Below are 13,202 nucleotides of genomic sequence, written 5' to 3'. Positions count from 1 at the left end.
GTGTGGCATTGGTAACAATAGGCTGTTGTCAGCAACTGCATTATAGTATCCACTGTGAATTCCATGTGGCTTTTGGATGTGTATATGTGTGTGTGTGGGTGGGTGTGTGTGTTTTCCCCCAGAAAATTCAAACTTTTACCTTGAAAGGGAGGATTTTGTTGTATTGAATAGTCAAAGATCCTTTAAATGTGTTATATACTTCATCTAAATTTTCATTTTTGTGTAAGATTTTAATTTATTTATTCGCAAGCAGAGAGAGAGATTGAGAGAACAGATGATATGCCAGGGCCTTTCCCCGCTGCAAATGAACTCTGCTTGCATGTGCCACATCTGGCTTTACATGAGTGTTGGTGAATCCTGCCTCCTCAGGCTTTGCAAGCAAGCACCGTTAGCTGTTGAGCCATCTTCATCTCTCCAGCCTTGTGCTGTGAATAATCACTAGCAGCAGTGAATCTGTGGCTATGCTTAGCAACACTTCCCTATCATGGGACTCTACTCTACTGAAAGTCAGGACCATGAGCCTTGTTTAGCCAAAGACATGTACCTAATTACCCAATGGAGGTGTGCCAAGGATGATCTTAATTTTCTCTTTTTGCAAGCAGTGTCACTCTTATGTGTGTGTTTGTGTGTGTGTGTTGGTGAAACTGAGTTTGTGGGCACATGGAGGCCCCAGGAGGATGTCACGTGTCCTTCCTGTATCACTCATCTGGGTATATTTTGAGGACCACGTCTCCATGTGAATGTGGAGCTGCAGAGATTTTTGTTTGTCTGTGGGTTTGTCTCCCCTTCCACCTTTCGTGCGAGCCCCCGTGATGATCTGTTCTCCATGCTCCATAATTCTAGGGTTACAGATGTGCATGGCCACATCCAGCTGTTTACATGGGTCCCAGGGTAGCCTTGGGGCCTCTTGTTTCCAGCAAGTGCACTTACATGCAGAGAACCAGATCCCCAGCCTGACCTTAATCTGTTACATGAAAAAGGATGATTAGAGCCGGGCATGGTGGTGCATGCCTTTAATCCCAGCACTCAGGAGGCAGAGGTAGGAGGATCGCTGTGAGTTTGAAGCCACCCTGAGACTCCATAGTGAATTCCAGGTCAGCCTGGGCTAGAGTGAGACCCTACCTCGAAAAAACAACAACAAAAAAAAGCATGATTAAAGCCAGATAATATGAGTATAATAATTTTAACTTAAATAAGTATTTTAAACAAATGTTCCCAAGTGCTCACTTTGGTGGTAATAGTAGTAGTAGTAGTAATAATAATAATAATAATAATAATAATAATAGCAAAAACAATAATAAAGTATCCACTTAACTTTGAGTGAGATAACTTCCTGATAAAAATTTCCATTGATAAAATCTTTGTATTTCTTCCTAGCATGTTAGATAAGATCATGTATTTAAAAAAAAAAAAAATCAAGCCAGGCATGGTGGCACATGCCTTTAATCCCAGCACTTCGTGCGAGCCCCCGTGATGATCTGTTCCCCATGCTCCATAGTTCTAGGGTTATAGATGTGCATGGCCACATCTAGCTGTTTACATGGGTCCCGGGGTAGCCTTGGGGTCTCTTGTTTCCATCACTCTATTCCTATTTGGCCCCTGGCCTTCCATTCCTTGAGGACCCCCCTCATTCAAGGCAGGCCTTGCTCTGTTTTGCTGTCTCCTTCCTTCTGTTCTCCACCATCCTCCAAAGTGTGGATTGGCTCAGAACCATGGTGTTCTTGTGGGGGTGTTGGTAATGACACTGGCCTCATGAATGTACTCATAAGTTCAGATTGGGAGAACAGCATCCCAAGGTATGTTTATGTACCACGTGGCTCTCATATTCTTTCCACCTCCTCTTCCACTGTGTTCCTTGAGTCTCAGAGGGCATGGTAGAAACCCCGTTCAGTGTTGAGCTCTCAACATCCTTTCATTTTCTACTTTTGAGTAATTTTGAGTCTTCTCAGTGTCTACCACCATTGCCATGGAGATGGCTGTCTGGCTAGCGATGACAGCAGCACACATATTTTTTCAATAGCTATCTATGCAATCTTCCCTGAGCCCTAGTGGACGTGATAGAAATGTTCCATCTAGTGCTAAGCCCTGAGCTTTCTCTTCCTCCTGCCATTTGCATGAGTGTTGGGTGTCCCTTCCTATAATGAAGAGTCTTATTTTTAAACCACCACCTTGTATGTAGGGAACACTTCATATATTTTTTTCCATGACTTCCACAATATTTTTGGTTATCAGAATGGATGGTAATACTAAGTGGCTCTCCCTTGCGCCTGTGGATACTAATTCAAATAGGTTCCTTTTTTTAAAAAACAGTAATTTTTAATGGACAATTTTTATACTTGAACATAATATAATTTGATCATACTCTTCTTGCATTCCTCCCTCCCACTGAAATTCTTCATCTATCCAACTGGTTCCTCTTCTATTTGAATGACTTATTATTTTGTCCACCTCCATTATCCATGTTGAAATGTTAATAAGCTCAATATTGTAGTACTTATAGAAGTAATGACAGCTATTGTGGGGTCAAGAAGTAATGGATGAAGACAGTGCCCCAAAGTATTCCCCCCATTTTCTGGCTCTTACATTCCTTTTGCCTCCTCTTTTATTCCCTGAGCATTGGGAGGGCTTGGTAAGAATATCTCATTTAGAACTGAGCATTCAATTATCACTCATTCTCAGCACTTTGACAATTTTTCAGTCTTTTCCATAGTCACCAATTTCCACAAAAGGAAGCTTCTCTGACCAAAAGCAAAAGCAGCACTAATATATGGGCATTAACTAATATAAAAATTAGATAGCAATTTTATGAGTATGACATATTCTTTTGGTTACCCTATAGAAGTGGATATAACCTATGGGAGGTACATGATCTTCTTAGCCATAGGTTTTGGACTCAATTTCCAGCACCAGGGATAAATTCCTTCCTGTGGGATGGGTTTCAGATCCAATCAGAGAGTAAGTGGCTGGTCAACTCCATAACAGTCATGCCACTATTGTGCCCGTGGGAACCTCTTGCCTGGCTAGCCAGTTGTATAGCATGCAAGCTGAATCCGTCATTGGGCAGGTTAGCCTGTGAATGAGTTTTCTGTCCAGGGAGGCTGAAGAGCACTTTCTGGCACTGTGACAGCCAGGGAGCTGAGGCTTCCAGCACTGGTCTAGTTTGATGTTTCATTCTTCTGCAAATGATGCCTTATGGTGTCTTCAACGAAAGGGGTTTACCACCTAGTTCTAGTGGACAGCCAAGAGCCTTGGAATTAGCTGGTATTTTGGGTCTCTCAGTGTCTCTATGACCAATAACTCACTGTGGGTTCTAAAAGCTTCCAAGAACTCAAGACATGTTCCCATAGCCCGAGATATTCAACACTTGAGGTATTCAACTGTTACTGCTTGTAAATTCCATAAAATTTTTCCAGAATGATGTGCCTCTTGTATGTTTTTAACTGATATTTACATTTCATCAGAAATTTATGTACTTGAAAAATCTTTTTTATAGTGTACTGTATGTATATATTTTAAAAGTTTCAAAACTTTGGGGGTCAGAGAATTGGCTCAACAGTTAAACGTGATTGGAAAGCCTGAAGATCTGGGTTCCCTGGGCTCAATTCCCTAGTACTTATGCATAGCCAGATGAACAGTGCTACATAAAGGTAGAGTTTATTTACAGTGGCAAGAGGCCCTGCTATGCTCATACTCTCTCTCTGCTTGCAAATAAGTAAATAAACAAACAAATAACTAAGCAAATAAATCAATAAATGATTTTAAAAACTCTTTTAAATGTCTTTGAAGGAATCATAATATCATAGCCATTTTATATTTACCTTTATCCATTTGAAATGCATAACGTTCTTCTTTCCCAGCTAAAATATTTTACAGTTTTTATTTGTGCTTGAAATGACATGTCTGCTCCAATTGTAATGGAATTTTTCAGCATATTTTTTTTCTAATTTTTAAAGCTTTATTCTTATTTTTTTATTTGAAAGAGAGAGAGAGCGGGGGGTGGGGGGAAATGGGCCCACCAGGGCCTCCAGCCACTGCAAACAAGCTCCAGATGCATGTGCCCCCTTGTGCATCTGGTTTTCGTGGGTCCTGGAGAATCTAACCAAGGTCCTTTGGCTTTGCAGGCAAATGCCTTAACCACTAAGCCATCTCTCCAGTACCTTAGAACATATTTTTTAATTCAAGTTGCTTTATTGCTCTTCTTACCATACTTTATTGCTATGATACATAGAAAATTTAAAAATGACTTACATATCCTGACTGTAAGCCTCCAAATCTTTGATTATCTTTCTGATTCAAGGCATCATCACAATGTTTGACTAGTATACTATTAGTCAACATTATATAAACATACATTTTAGTAAGTAATCACTAAACATGAAAGAAAAAAATTAAACTCTGCCTTACATTTAATATAAGACTGGGATATATTTTCCCCATATTTCATTTTGAAGAATCACTTCACAGCTCAAAGTTGCAAGGCTATCAGAATGAGCACCCAATCTACTCTCCACCTAGACTCAACAACTGTTGACAGTTTATACAGGGGCCATGCTAATCTTCTCTGTATTGCTCCAATTTTATTATATGTGCTGCCGAAGTGAGCACAATTGTTAACATTTTGATTTTAGGGTTTTTTTTCTTTTGAGATAGGGTCTCACTCTAGCGCAGGCTGACCTGAAATCACTATGTAGTCTCAGGGTGGCCTTGAACTCACGGTGATCCTCCTACCTCTGCCTCCCAAGTGCTGGGATTAAAGGCGTGCGCCACCATGAAGTTCTCTTTCTCTCTCTCCATATAGATACTTTCTCCCTTTATCTTCTGCATAACTTCAGTTAAAATAGAAATGAGGAAATGAAGTCATATTAACATAGAGCAGGCCAAGTGCATAGACATCACAATGATTGTGGGGAAGATGTGGTTGGGGCATGTGGAAAGTGTCTTACTTTTGTCTCCCTGTGGATAGGGATCGAGAGGAAGGGGACAGAGCTGTTGGAAGTTTATGGAAAGGAGGAAGCATGGAAGTTGTATTGGATGGTGGATTTCAGTCTGAGTTCAAGCCCTTCTTGACTCAAAGACCTTCAGGAGCCATTAGCAACATTCATCAGTCTCATCCCTCTGTGTTCTTCCCTCAGCATTCTGCCTTCTGCTGCCTCCAGTTTCCCAACTTCAGGATTCCCACTCTTGAGCCACCTCCTTCCCAACATAGGTCATTTCTTCCTACTCCATGACTTCCAGGAGGTTTGGACTTACATCCTTGATGCACTTCAAAACAACTAGTCTCCAGGATGTCATTCTTCTAGTTTTCCTCCTGCCTCCTTGCTCAAGCCTTTTGGGCAATTTTCACATGCAGCTCCTCATGCATGGCGGCTGCATGCAAAAGCATTCTTGTCTGAAACCCCGGGTCTCATCTCTCCTTGCCCAGGATGTCTCATCCTGCCTTGTGGCTTTAGCAGTCACCTGTGTTCTCACAGCTTCCAAGTTTGTGTCTCTAGCCCAGTCCTTTCTTTGGGCCCCAGACCTCTATATCTTCCTACCTAAATAATATCTGGATTTGGGTGTATTCAAGGTGTGCCAAAATTAAATATCTATTTTGAATCCAAATCACACATCTGCTGATTCTCCTTCCACAGACTTGAGCTCGTTCTCAGCCTAATTTCATTCCTTCTAATGCTTAGGTCAACAGTTTGGGAGTAATTATTGCTTTTATCTCAGATCCTATTACCAATTTGTTTGTAAAACCAGCTAATTCCACCTTCAAAGCACTAACCATTTGACTATTGCTCAGCAGCTCCTGGACTCCTACTGTGGTCACGGCCATGAGCCACCCGGGGTTAGTGCTTCAACCTCTGAGCTGAACACTCTACTTTGCACCTTTGCCATCTTCAGTCCATTCCTTCCACTGGCCAGAACCCTCTGATGCCCCGTCCTGGCCAGAGCTGTCCTATTATCTCTCTGGCTCCTCTCCTCACCTCAGCATTCCCATTCTATTCCAACCACGCGGCTCTTTGGCTGAGTCTAAAACGGACCAGCCTTGCTCCACCTGACACAGAATTTATGTCTGCTGTTCTTTCAACTCCCTCTTTGGTATGATGCTGGCGTGGCTCAAGCCATTTCTCTCCTATCTCTCTCCCATCCCTTCTCAGATCCTGCCTTCTCTCTGCGACTCCCACATCTGTACAGTCGAAGTTAGCTCCCCACACTCTCATTCCCAGCGTTGGCTTGCTTCCTGGCGCTATTACTCATTGCAAAAGGCTTTGCTTATTTGCTCTTTGCCCATAAAAGCAGGGACTGACCACTGTTGTACCCTTATTCTTGGTTTTTTATTTTTTCATATATCCCTATGTGATTCTCCTTAAGAACTGAGAAATCCTCAGAGATATATTTCTTTTTAAAAATATTTTATTTATTTATTTATTTATTTGAGAGAGAGAGAGAGAGAGAGAGAGAGAGAGAGAGAGAGAGAGAGAATGGGAGCAGCAGGGCCTCCAGCCACTGCAAACCAACTCCAGATGCACGCTCTCCCTTGTACATCTGGCTTACGCAGGTTCTAGGCAATCAAGCTGGGGTCCTTAGGCTTCCCAGGTAAACACCTTAACTGCTAAGCCATTTCCCCAAGCCCCAGGGGTGTATTTCTTCTGGATACTTCCAGCAAAGCAGTTGCCTTTGAATTGAGCATCTGCAACTATATCTCAACCAGGACCTCCCTCCAACCAAGTTTTGGGAGGCAAGTAGTTCCTGGGTTCCAGACGTCTAAGGGCACAAGAGCGGGTGTTGCTTCTGGCTCCCTCATTGGGTATTATTTTGAGTGAACTTCTGGAAACACCATCCCATTGTCTCCTCTTCGTTTGAGACTGATGCCCTCCAGGGTAGCAAGTCTGAGGTCTCTGTTTCCCACTCTCCCACATCTGCTTCCTGTTCTGAATGGTCTCCTGCCAGGGTATGCTGATGACGCTTTGAAATCCTCTATCTTAGAAACGTTGGGGAAAAGTAGGAGGTTGAAGCATGGCACCAGTCAAAGGCTATATGGATGGGATAAGTCAATTTTGTATTTTTAGAGACTTGACAACTCAGCTTTCACAGGCACAATTGTAAAACATTGCATATTCGAAAATGTCATGGTGGAGACAATAACCTATTCCACCAGATACCTCCCCTAGTAATTATTTTCCCTGGTGCTTGAGAATTTCAAAGTGGCTGATACGTGTATTAAGAGCTGATTCAAGACAGTTTGCATTTACGCATAGTTGAAAAAGCACATTCAGAATGATTCCCACCTTTTAAAAGTGTCGGTTATTATTCTATGATGTGTAACAGTGTGGCAAGAATGACACGGCTAATATAATAATGTGATCTTCCATCTCTTTTATGAGACATTTGCATCCTTGTATGCAACAACTAATTGACAGTTGCCCCCTAGCCATCCCCAGTGGAACCGTCTATTAAATGGAATTTATGGTCACTGCTTTTCAAGTCACTGAAATGACATGAAATGAAAATCTATTTAAAGTGATGTTCAATGAGATCTTTTATTTGGTTGGGAAAAATTGCATTTTAGAAAAATCTCTGTGTGTTGTGCAGTTGAGTAAGCACATCCGGAACCCGCTGAGCCACTGGGTCGACGTGTGGACTGCTGCGTGCTTCTTTTTGGCTGTGGGCACACCTGCTTCTGTTTGAGAGCACCCATCTCAACCTTGCTGTGGTTCTTCTGAAGTAGGCCAAGGTACTGGCAGAGAAGTGTGTGTTTTGGCAGGGCATGTGGACCTCCCTCTTCAACCCCAGTGCACTGGGTCTTCTGTACATGCCAGCTTTCTCATCTCCTAGGACTTACTTCATGTATTTTCCTGTTATAGTGTCAGCTTAAGAACTTTTTTTTCTGTTTTGCTCATAGAAGCAGCCTCTACTATGTGCTATATGCCCCCACAAATCCTTGCTGGAAGAATTAATTAATAAACACACTGGTTATCTTAGCATTATTTTTGTGATGATGTTTTGTCCTGCCCAATCTACTAAATTTTTATTCTGCAAATTATCGAATCTTGTGATGAAGACCAAACATAGGTGCTTATTTGTCTATTTATTATTTAGTTCTTTCTTTTTTTCATTCATTCTTTCTTTCTTTTTTTTTTTTTTTTGAGGTAGGTCTCACTCTAGCCCAGGCTGACCTGGAATTCACTATGGAGTCTCAGGGTGGCCTCGAACTCACAGCAACCCTCCTACCTCTGCCTCCCGAGTGCTGGGATTAAAGGTGTGCACCACCATGCCCAGCCTAGTTATTTATTTCTTGAGGTAGGGTCTCAGGCTGGCTCAAGCTGACTTGGGATTCACTATGTAGTCCAAGGCTGGCCTTGAACTCATAGCAATTCTTCTACCTCTGTCTCTAGAGTGCTGGGGTTAGAGGCGTGCACCACCAGGTCCAGCTTATCTACCTTTTCAATAGGTGGATAAGTCAAAGTAGCTATGGAATAGTACTCTTCCAAGTGACTGCTAGTGAGTCCCCCCAAGTTCACTATGGCTTGGTGGCTGCCAGCCCTTTTAAATCTTATCCTATCTGCTCTGGTTGTGGTAGGACTGGCAAAATTAATGAGTATAAAACATGGCTTGGGGTATAAAAGAAAAATCAACTTTAATTTTTGACTTGGTTAAGGATCACCATACAAACCAATGTCTCTGTCTTCTGTGACAAAGTTGGAGCATTAAAATAAGTTGGATGATGCTCTACTTTCTTTCCCTTGTTAAAGTAAATATGGACTATATGGAATGTGATTTCACCTTTAGCCCATTGTCCCATAAGTTCCACGAGTTTTCAGAGGCCATGGCCACCTCTGTCTTATTTGTTCTTGTCACCCAGTGCTTGGCATTCTCTCCAACAAGATGCTCCATGAATCTGAGTTGACACTGTATAAATGAGTGAAGTCGTTCATTCTTGTTAACATTATTGTAGGAACAATGCTAGGTTTTATGGAATTTGTAGCTTATATGTTTTGGAGATCCTATTTAAGAGAAAGAATACAAAGTTTTATGTATTTGGTGTGAATATTAATAGTTTGGCTGAGTAAAGAAATTGTAACAGATTCCTGGAAGCTCAGAGGTCCATACCTCTTCTTTCCAGAAATGATTTCTAAACTGGCTTTTCTTTCCCATATAGAATCCTTTAAAAGTACCAGCAATTCCCTGTATGAAGGTGCTTATGCAGGTGAAGGGCTCTAAATCTTAACTCTCATTAGCTTCACAACAAACTTGCTGCTGACTATTGGTCTTGAGAACTTGAGAAGGGGCTAGAAACAAGAATGGTGATAGCTGGTGGGAAAAAAGTATAGAAGATAAAGTTCTTGGTCAAGGTAGGCCTGTTTTTTAAGAAAATTTTTTTTAATATATATTTTTTTATTTATTAGGAGAGAGAGAGACAGAGAGAGAGAGAATGGGCACACCAGGGCCTCCAGGCACTGCAAATAAACTCCTGATGCATGTGTCACCTTGTGCATCTGGCTAATGTGGATCCTGGGGAATCGAACTAGGGGTCCTTTGGCTTTGCAGGAAAATGCCTTAACCGCTAAGCCATCTCTCCAGCCTGGCCTTTGGTTTTTGAAGAAAAGTGTAAGGACAAGTTGGGAGTTAAATTAGGCTCTAATTCAGAATGCAGGAGATGTAACCACTCTCTGTTCAATCTTCTTTGCGTACCGCTTGACTTGCATTGTCTCCTGTGACCCAGGGTGCTGTGGTCCGGCTCGCATTGCTGGGAGAAACCACCCAACCAAGAAAAGCTTGTGGGGAAAAGAGGTTTATTTTGGCTTACAGGCTGAGGGGAAGCTCCATGATGGCAGGGGAAAATGATGGCATGAGCATAGGGTGGACATTACCCCCTGGCCAACCTAAGGTGGACAATAGCAACAGGAGAGTGTGCCAAACACTGGCAAGGGGAAAATGGCTATAACACCCATAAGCCCTCCCCCAACAAACACTGCTTCCATGAGGTCTTAATTCCCAAATCTCCATCAGCTGGGAACCTAGCATTCAGAACACCTGAATCAAACCATCACATAGGGCTTGGCAGCCACAAATGCCCTGCCTTTGAGTCATTAGTGGATCAAGCAGAGTTAAATATAGTTCCATGGTCTATGATCTTTTTGTCAGCAACCATTGAGGATGTTGTAAGATTAATTGTTCTTTGTGAGTTTGTTTTTCTCTTTCATCTTATTTTCTGTCTTCTTAGAGAAGGGAGCAATGCATGATATATGTCCTTTATTCCTCTTTCAAAAACCCCTAATCAAGTCATTTATAGGAGTATGTGATAGCCATTTTATCCCTCCCCCCCACAGTCTCTTCAATTCTTCCTTCATAAGTCTCTAAGACCACATTCACATCATATATTTGATGTTGTAAGTCTTTTCCATAATATTTGTAGGATAAAAAGAACTTTAAATGAAGTCGTGTGCAACCAAGTGAATCAGTAAATGTGGATGTCATTGTCTAAAGAGTTTAATCAGGAATTGGGATAGCCATGATACCTTCCAGACAGTATATATAGCTGTTCTTTCTTTCTCTTTCTTGTCCTTAATCTTATATCCATCAGTCAAAGCAGACTACAATGGTGTATTGTAATCAGAGTTAGAAAAAAGGAAGGGAGGGCTGGAGGGATGGCTTAGCAGTTAAGGCGTTTGCCTGCAAAGCCAAAGGACCCAGGTTCCATTCCCCAGGACCCACATTAGCCACATGCACAAGGGGGTGCACGCATCTGGAGTTTGTTTGCAGTGGCTGGAGCTCCTGGCGTAACCATTCTCTCTTTCTCCCTCTCTTTCTCTGTCAAATAAATAAATAAAAATAAAATATTATAAAAAGAACCTTTCAAAAAAAAAGAACAAAAGAAGATTAATAATCCAAGAGGAAGAAAGAGCATCTTGGGCTCTCTACTTTTCATAGATGGGATAATATGCTTATGTAACTTCAAAGGAAGGTATTACTTCAACATACATGGGTGGCTGGGAGATCAGGAAAAAAGAAAACCATGCCAGGTAGCCAGCATAGTCAGTAGGAGTAAAAGAATGGAATCAGGAGAGTGTAGGGTATGTGTAGGGAAATATGAGCAGATAGCTTTGTTATCATGTGGGAGATTATGTTGGGAAATAATTTTATGTTTTAGGATGGCAAGAAAAAATTAGATAAAATGATAGATGTCCTTAAATATTGGGTTGAATTAATTAATATGGGAGGAAAGCATACAGCTCGGAATGAGGTCTGAGTTATGATGTAATGTCATGGCTTACCAGCTGACTAACCATAAGCACTTGGAAACTCCCTAGAAGAATGGTGAGGGCAACGTCAATGTCTGAACTAGTGGTGATAGGGTTATAGTGAGGCTCAAAGTAGATGAAATCATGTTTTCCACCAATTCATGCAAGAAACATCAACCCAGTACTCAGGTTGTAAGGATATTGATAGAGCTACGGCTCTGTTCTCTGAGAGCTGACATGTTGGTATGGAGAACTTGTTAATTACATGCACAAACCAGACCAAAGGGAATTGGGTTATTTCCGATGTTGATAATGTCGATGAAGGGGAAGAATTGGGCAAAGACTAATGAGACAGGACTAGTGGAGCTGAGTTGTGTCTTAGATATGGTAACTGGTGAAGGCTCCATGCTAGAATGGGTAGCTGATGAAACCTCACAAGCCAGAAATGTGAGGATCTGGAAGACCAGGCTTCTGGCAGAGGTAATGGCAATACCGCATTTGAGGGCTATTGTGAAGCCCAACATGGGTGAATGTGTGTGTGTGTGTGTCTGTGTGTGTGTGTGTCGGGGGGGTGGTTAGAGAGAAAATAAGGAAAGATAAGTTCTTTGTCAGGGCAATTTATGTAAGACCACATGGAATTAAATGAGCAAAAGGAATAATTGTTTTTTTTATTCCAAGGACAATAGGAAACACAGGCTCATTTACAGCAGAGGAAGGGCACAATCCAGTTCATTCCATGAGAAGACAATGGTGGCTGTACAAGAAGAAGTGACAGGGGAGACCAGACAGGATTGGTCAAGACACGGTGGTGGCTTAGCCCTGGTGGCTGTAGAGAAACCAATGCATGTTTCTGGATGCATTGTAGGTATCCACTTCACTGGGTAAGCGATGCTCTGGTAGCTGGTAAAGCATTTTTTTTTTCCCCTGTGAGAATGCTTTCAGAAGGTATCAGCATTTGAATTAGTAAACTGAGTAGATTAGAGAGCCCTTCTCAACAGGAGTGGGCCTTGGCTAATCTGATGAGGGACTGAATAGAACAAAATAGTGGAAGAAAGGGGAACTTTCTTCCTGCTTGAGCTGGGACACCCACCTTTTCAGGCTTACCTGGGGCTAGCATCCTCCACAAACCCCTTTAGACATGGACTGAGACTTGAACCATTGGGTTCCTCTGGTTCTTGGGCTCAAAGACGCAAGCTGAATCACACAGCTGGCTGCCCCAGTTTCTACTTGCACTGGCAGATAAAGAGACATCATGGCCTGCATAATTTTGTGTCAAGTCCTGTAATGAATCTCTCAACATCTCTATCTCTATATCTCTGTATATATGCTGTCTATATCTCCTATGATACTTTATCTTTAGAGAGCCCTGACTAGTACAGTATGCCTTGATTTGGTATACTTGGAGTACCACTATAAAATTATTGGGAGATTAAAAATGACCACACACACCAAAACAAAACAAAACAACAAAAACCTGACTAGCTGGGTGTGGTGGTGCATGCCTTTAATCCTAGCTCTGGGGAGGCAGAGGTAGGAGGATCATTGTGAGTTTGAGGCCAGCCTGAGATTACATAGTGAATTCCAGGCCAGCTTGGGCTACAGTATGACCCTGCCTCGAAAGAACAAAGCCAAAAACAAGAAAAAAAACCAACAACAACAACACTAAAAAGTTCCCGTGATTTGAAAATTCCGAAGTACATGCACCGATGAGAGGAAAGGGTTTATTTCAGATGACAGTCTCAAGGGGAAGTTTCACAGCAGAGAGGCAGAGCAGACACTGGACGTCACATCTTGCTACAGGAGCTGGGAACTAGCAGCAGGAGCGAACACTGTAGCTTGGGACCTGATGTGGGTTTTTGCGGCATGAATAGGTCCTCATGTCAGATTTAAAGAGCCCCAGAGTGAGGGAAGGATGAGGACCACGTGCCAGACAACGTGCTTGGACTTGAGACCAATTAATCATTTTGCAAGGCA

At 42.1% G+C, this 13,202-nt stretch overlaps 1 pseudogene; it reads right to left on the bottom strand.

Annotated features, from left to right (window-relative positions):
• Positions 1 to 4,535: 4,535 nt before the first annotated feature.
• Positions 4,536 to 4,605, bottom strand: LOC123462540 (annotated as a pseudogene).
• Positions 4,606 to 13,202: the final 8,597 nt, after the last annotated feature.

The sequence above is a fragment of the Jaculus jaculus genome, chromosome 7 (genome assembly GCF_020740685.1).
Source record: "Jaculus jaculus isolate mJacJac1 chromosome 7, mJacJac1.mat.Y.cur, whole genome shotgun sequence".
NCBI lineage: Eukaryota > Metazoa > Chordata > Mammalia > Rodentia > Dipodidae > Jaculus > Jaculus jaculus.
The sequence above is the reverse complement of the archived record's forward strand: the minus strand, read 5'-3'. Positions and strand labels throughout refer to the sequence as shown.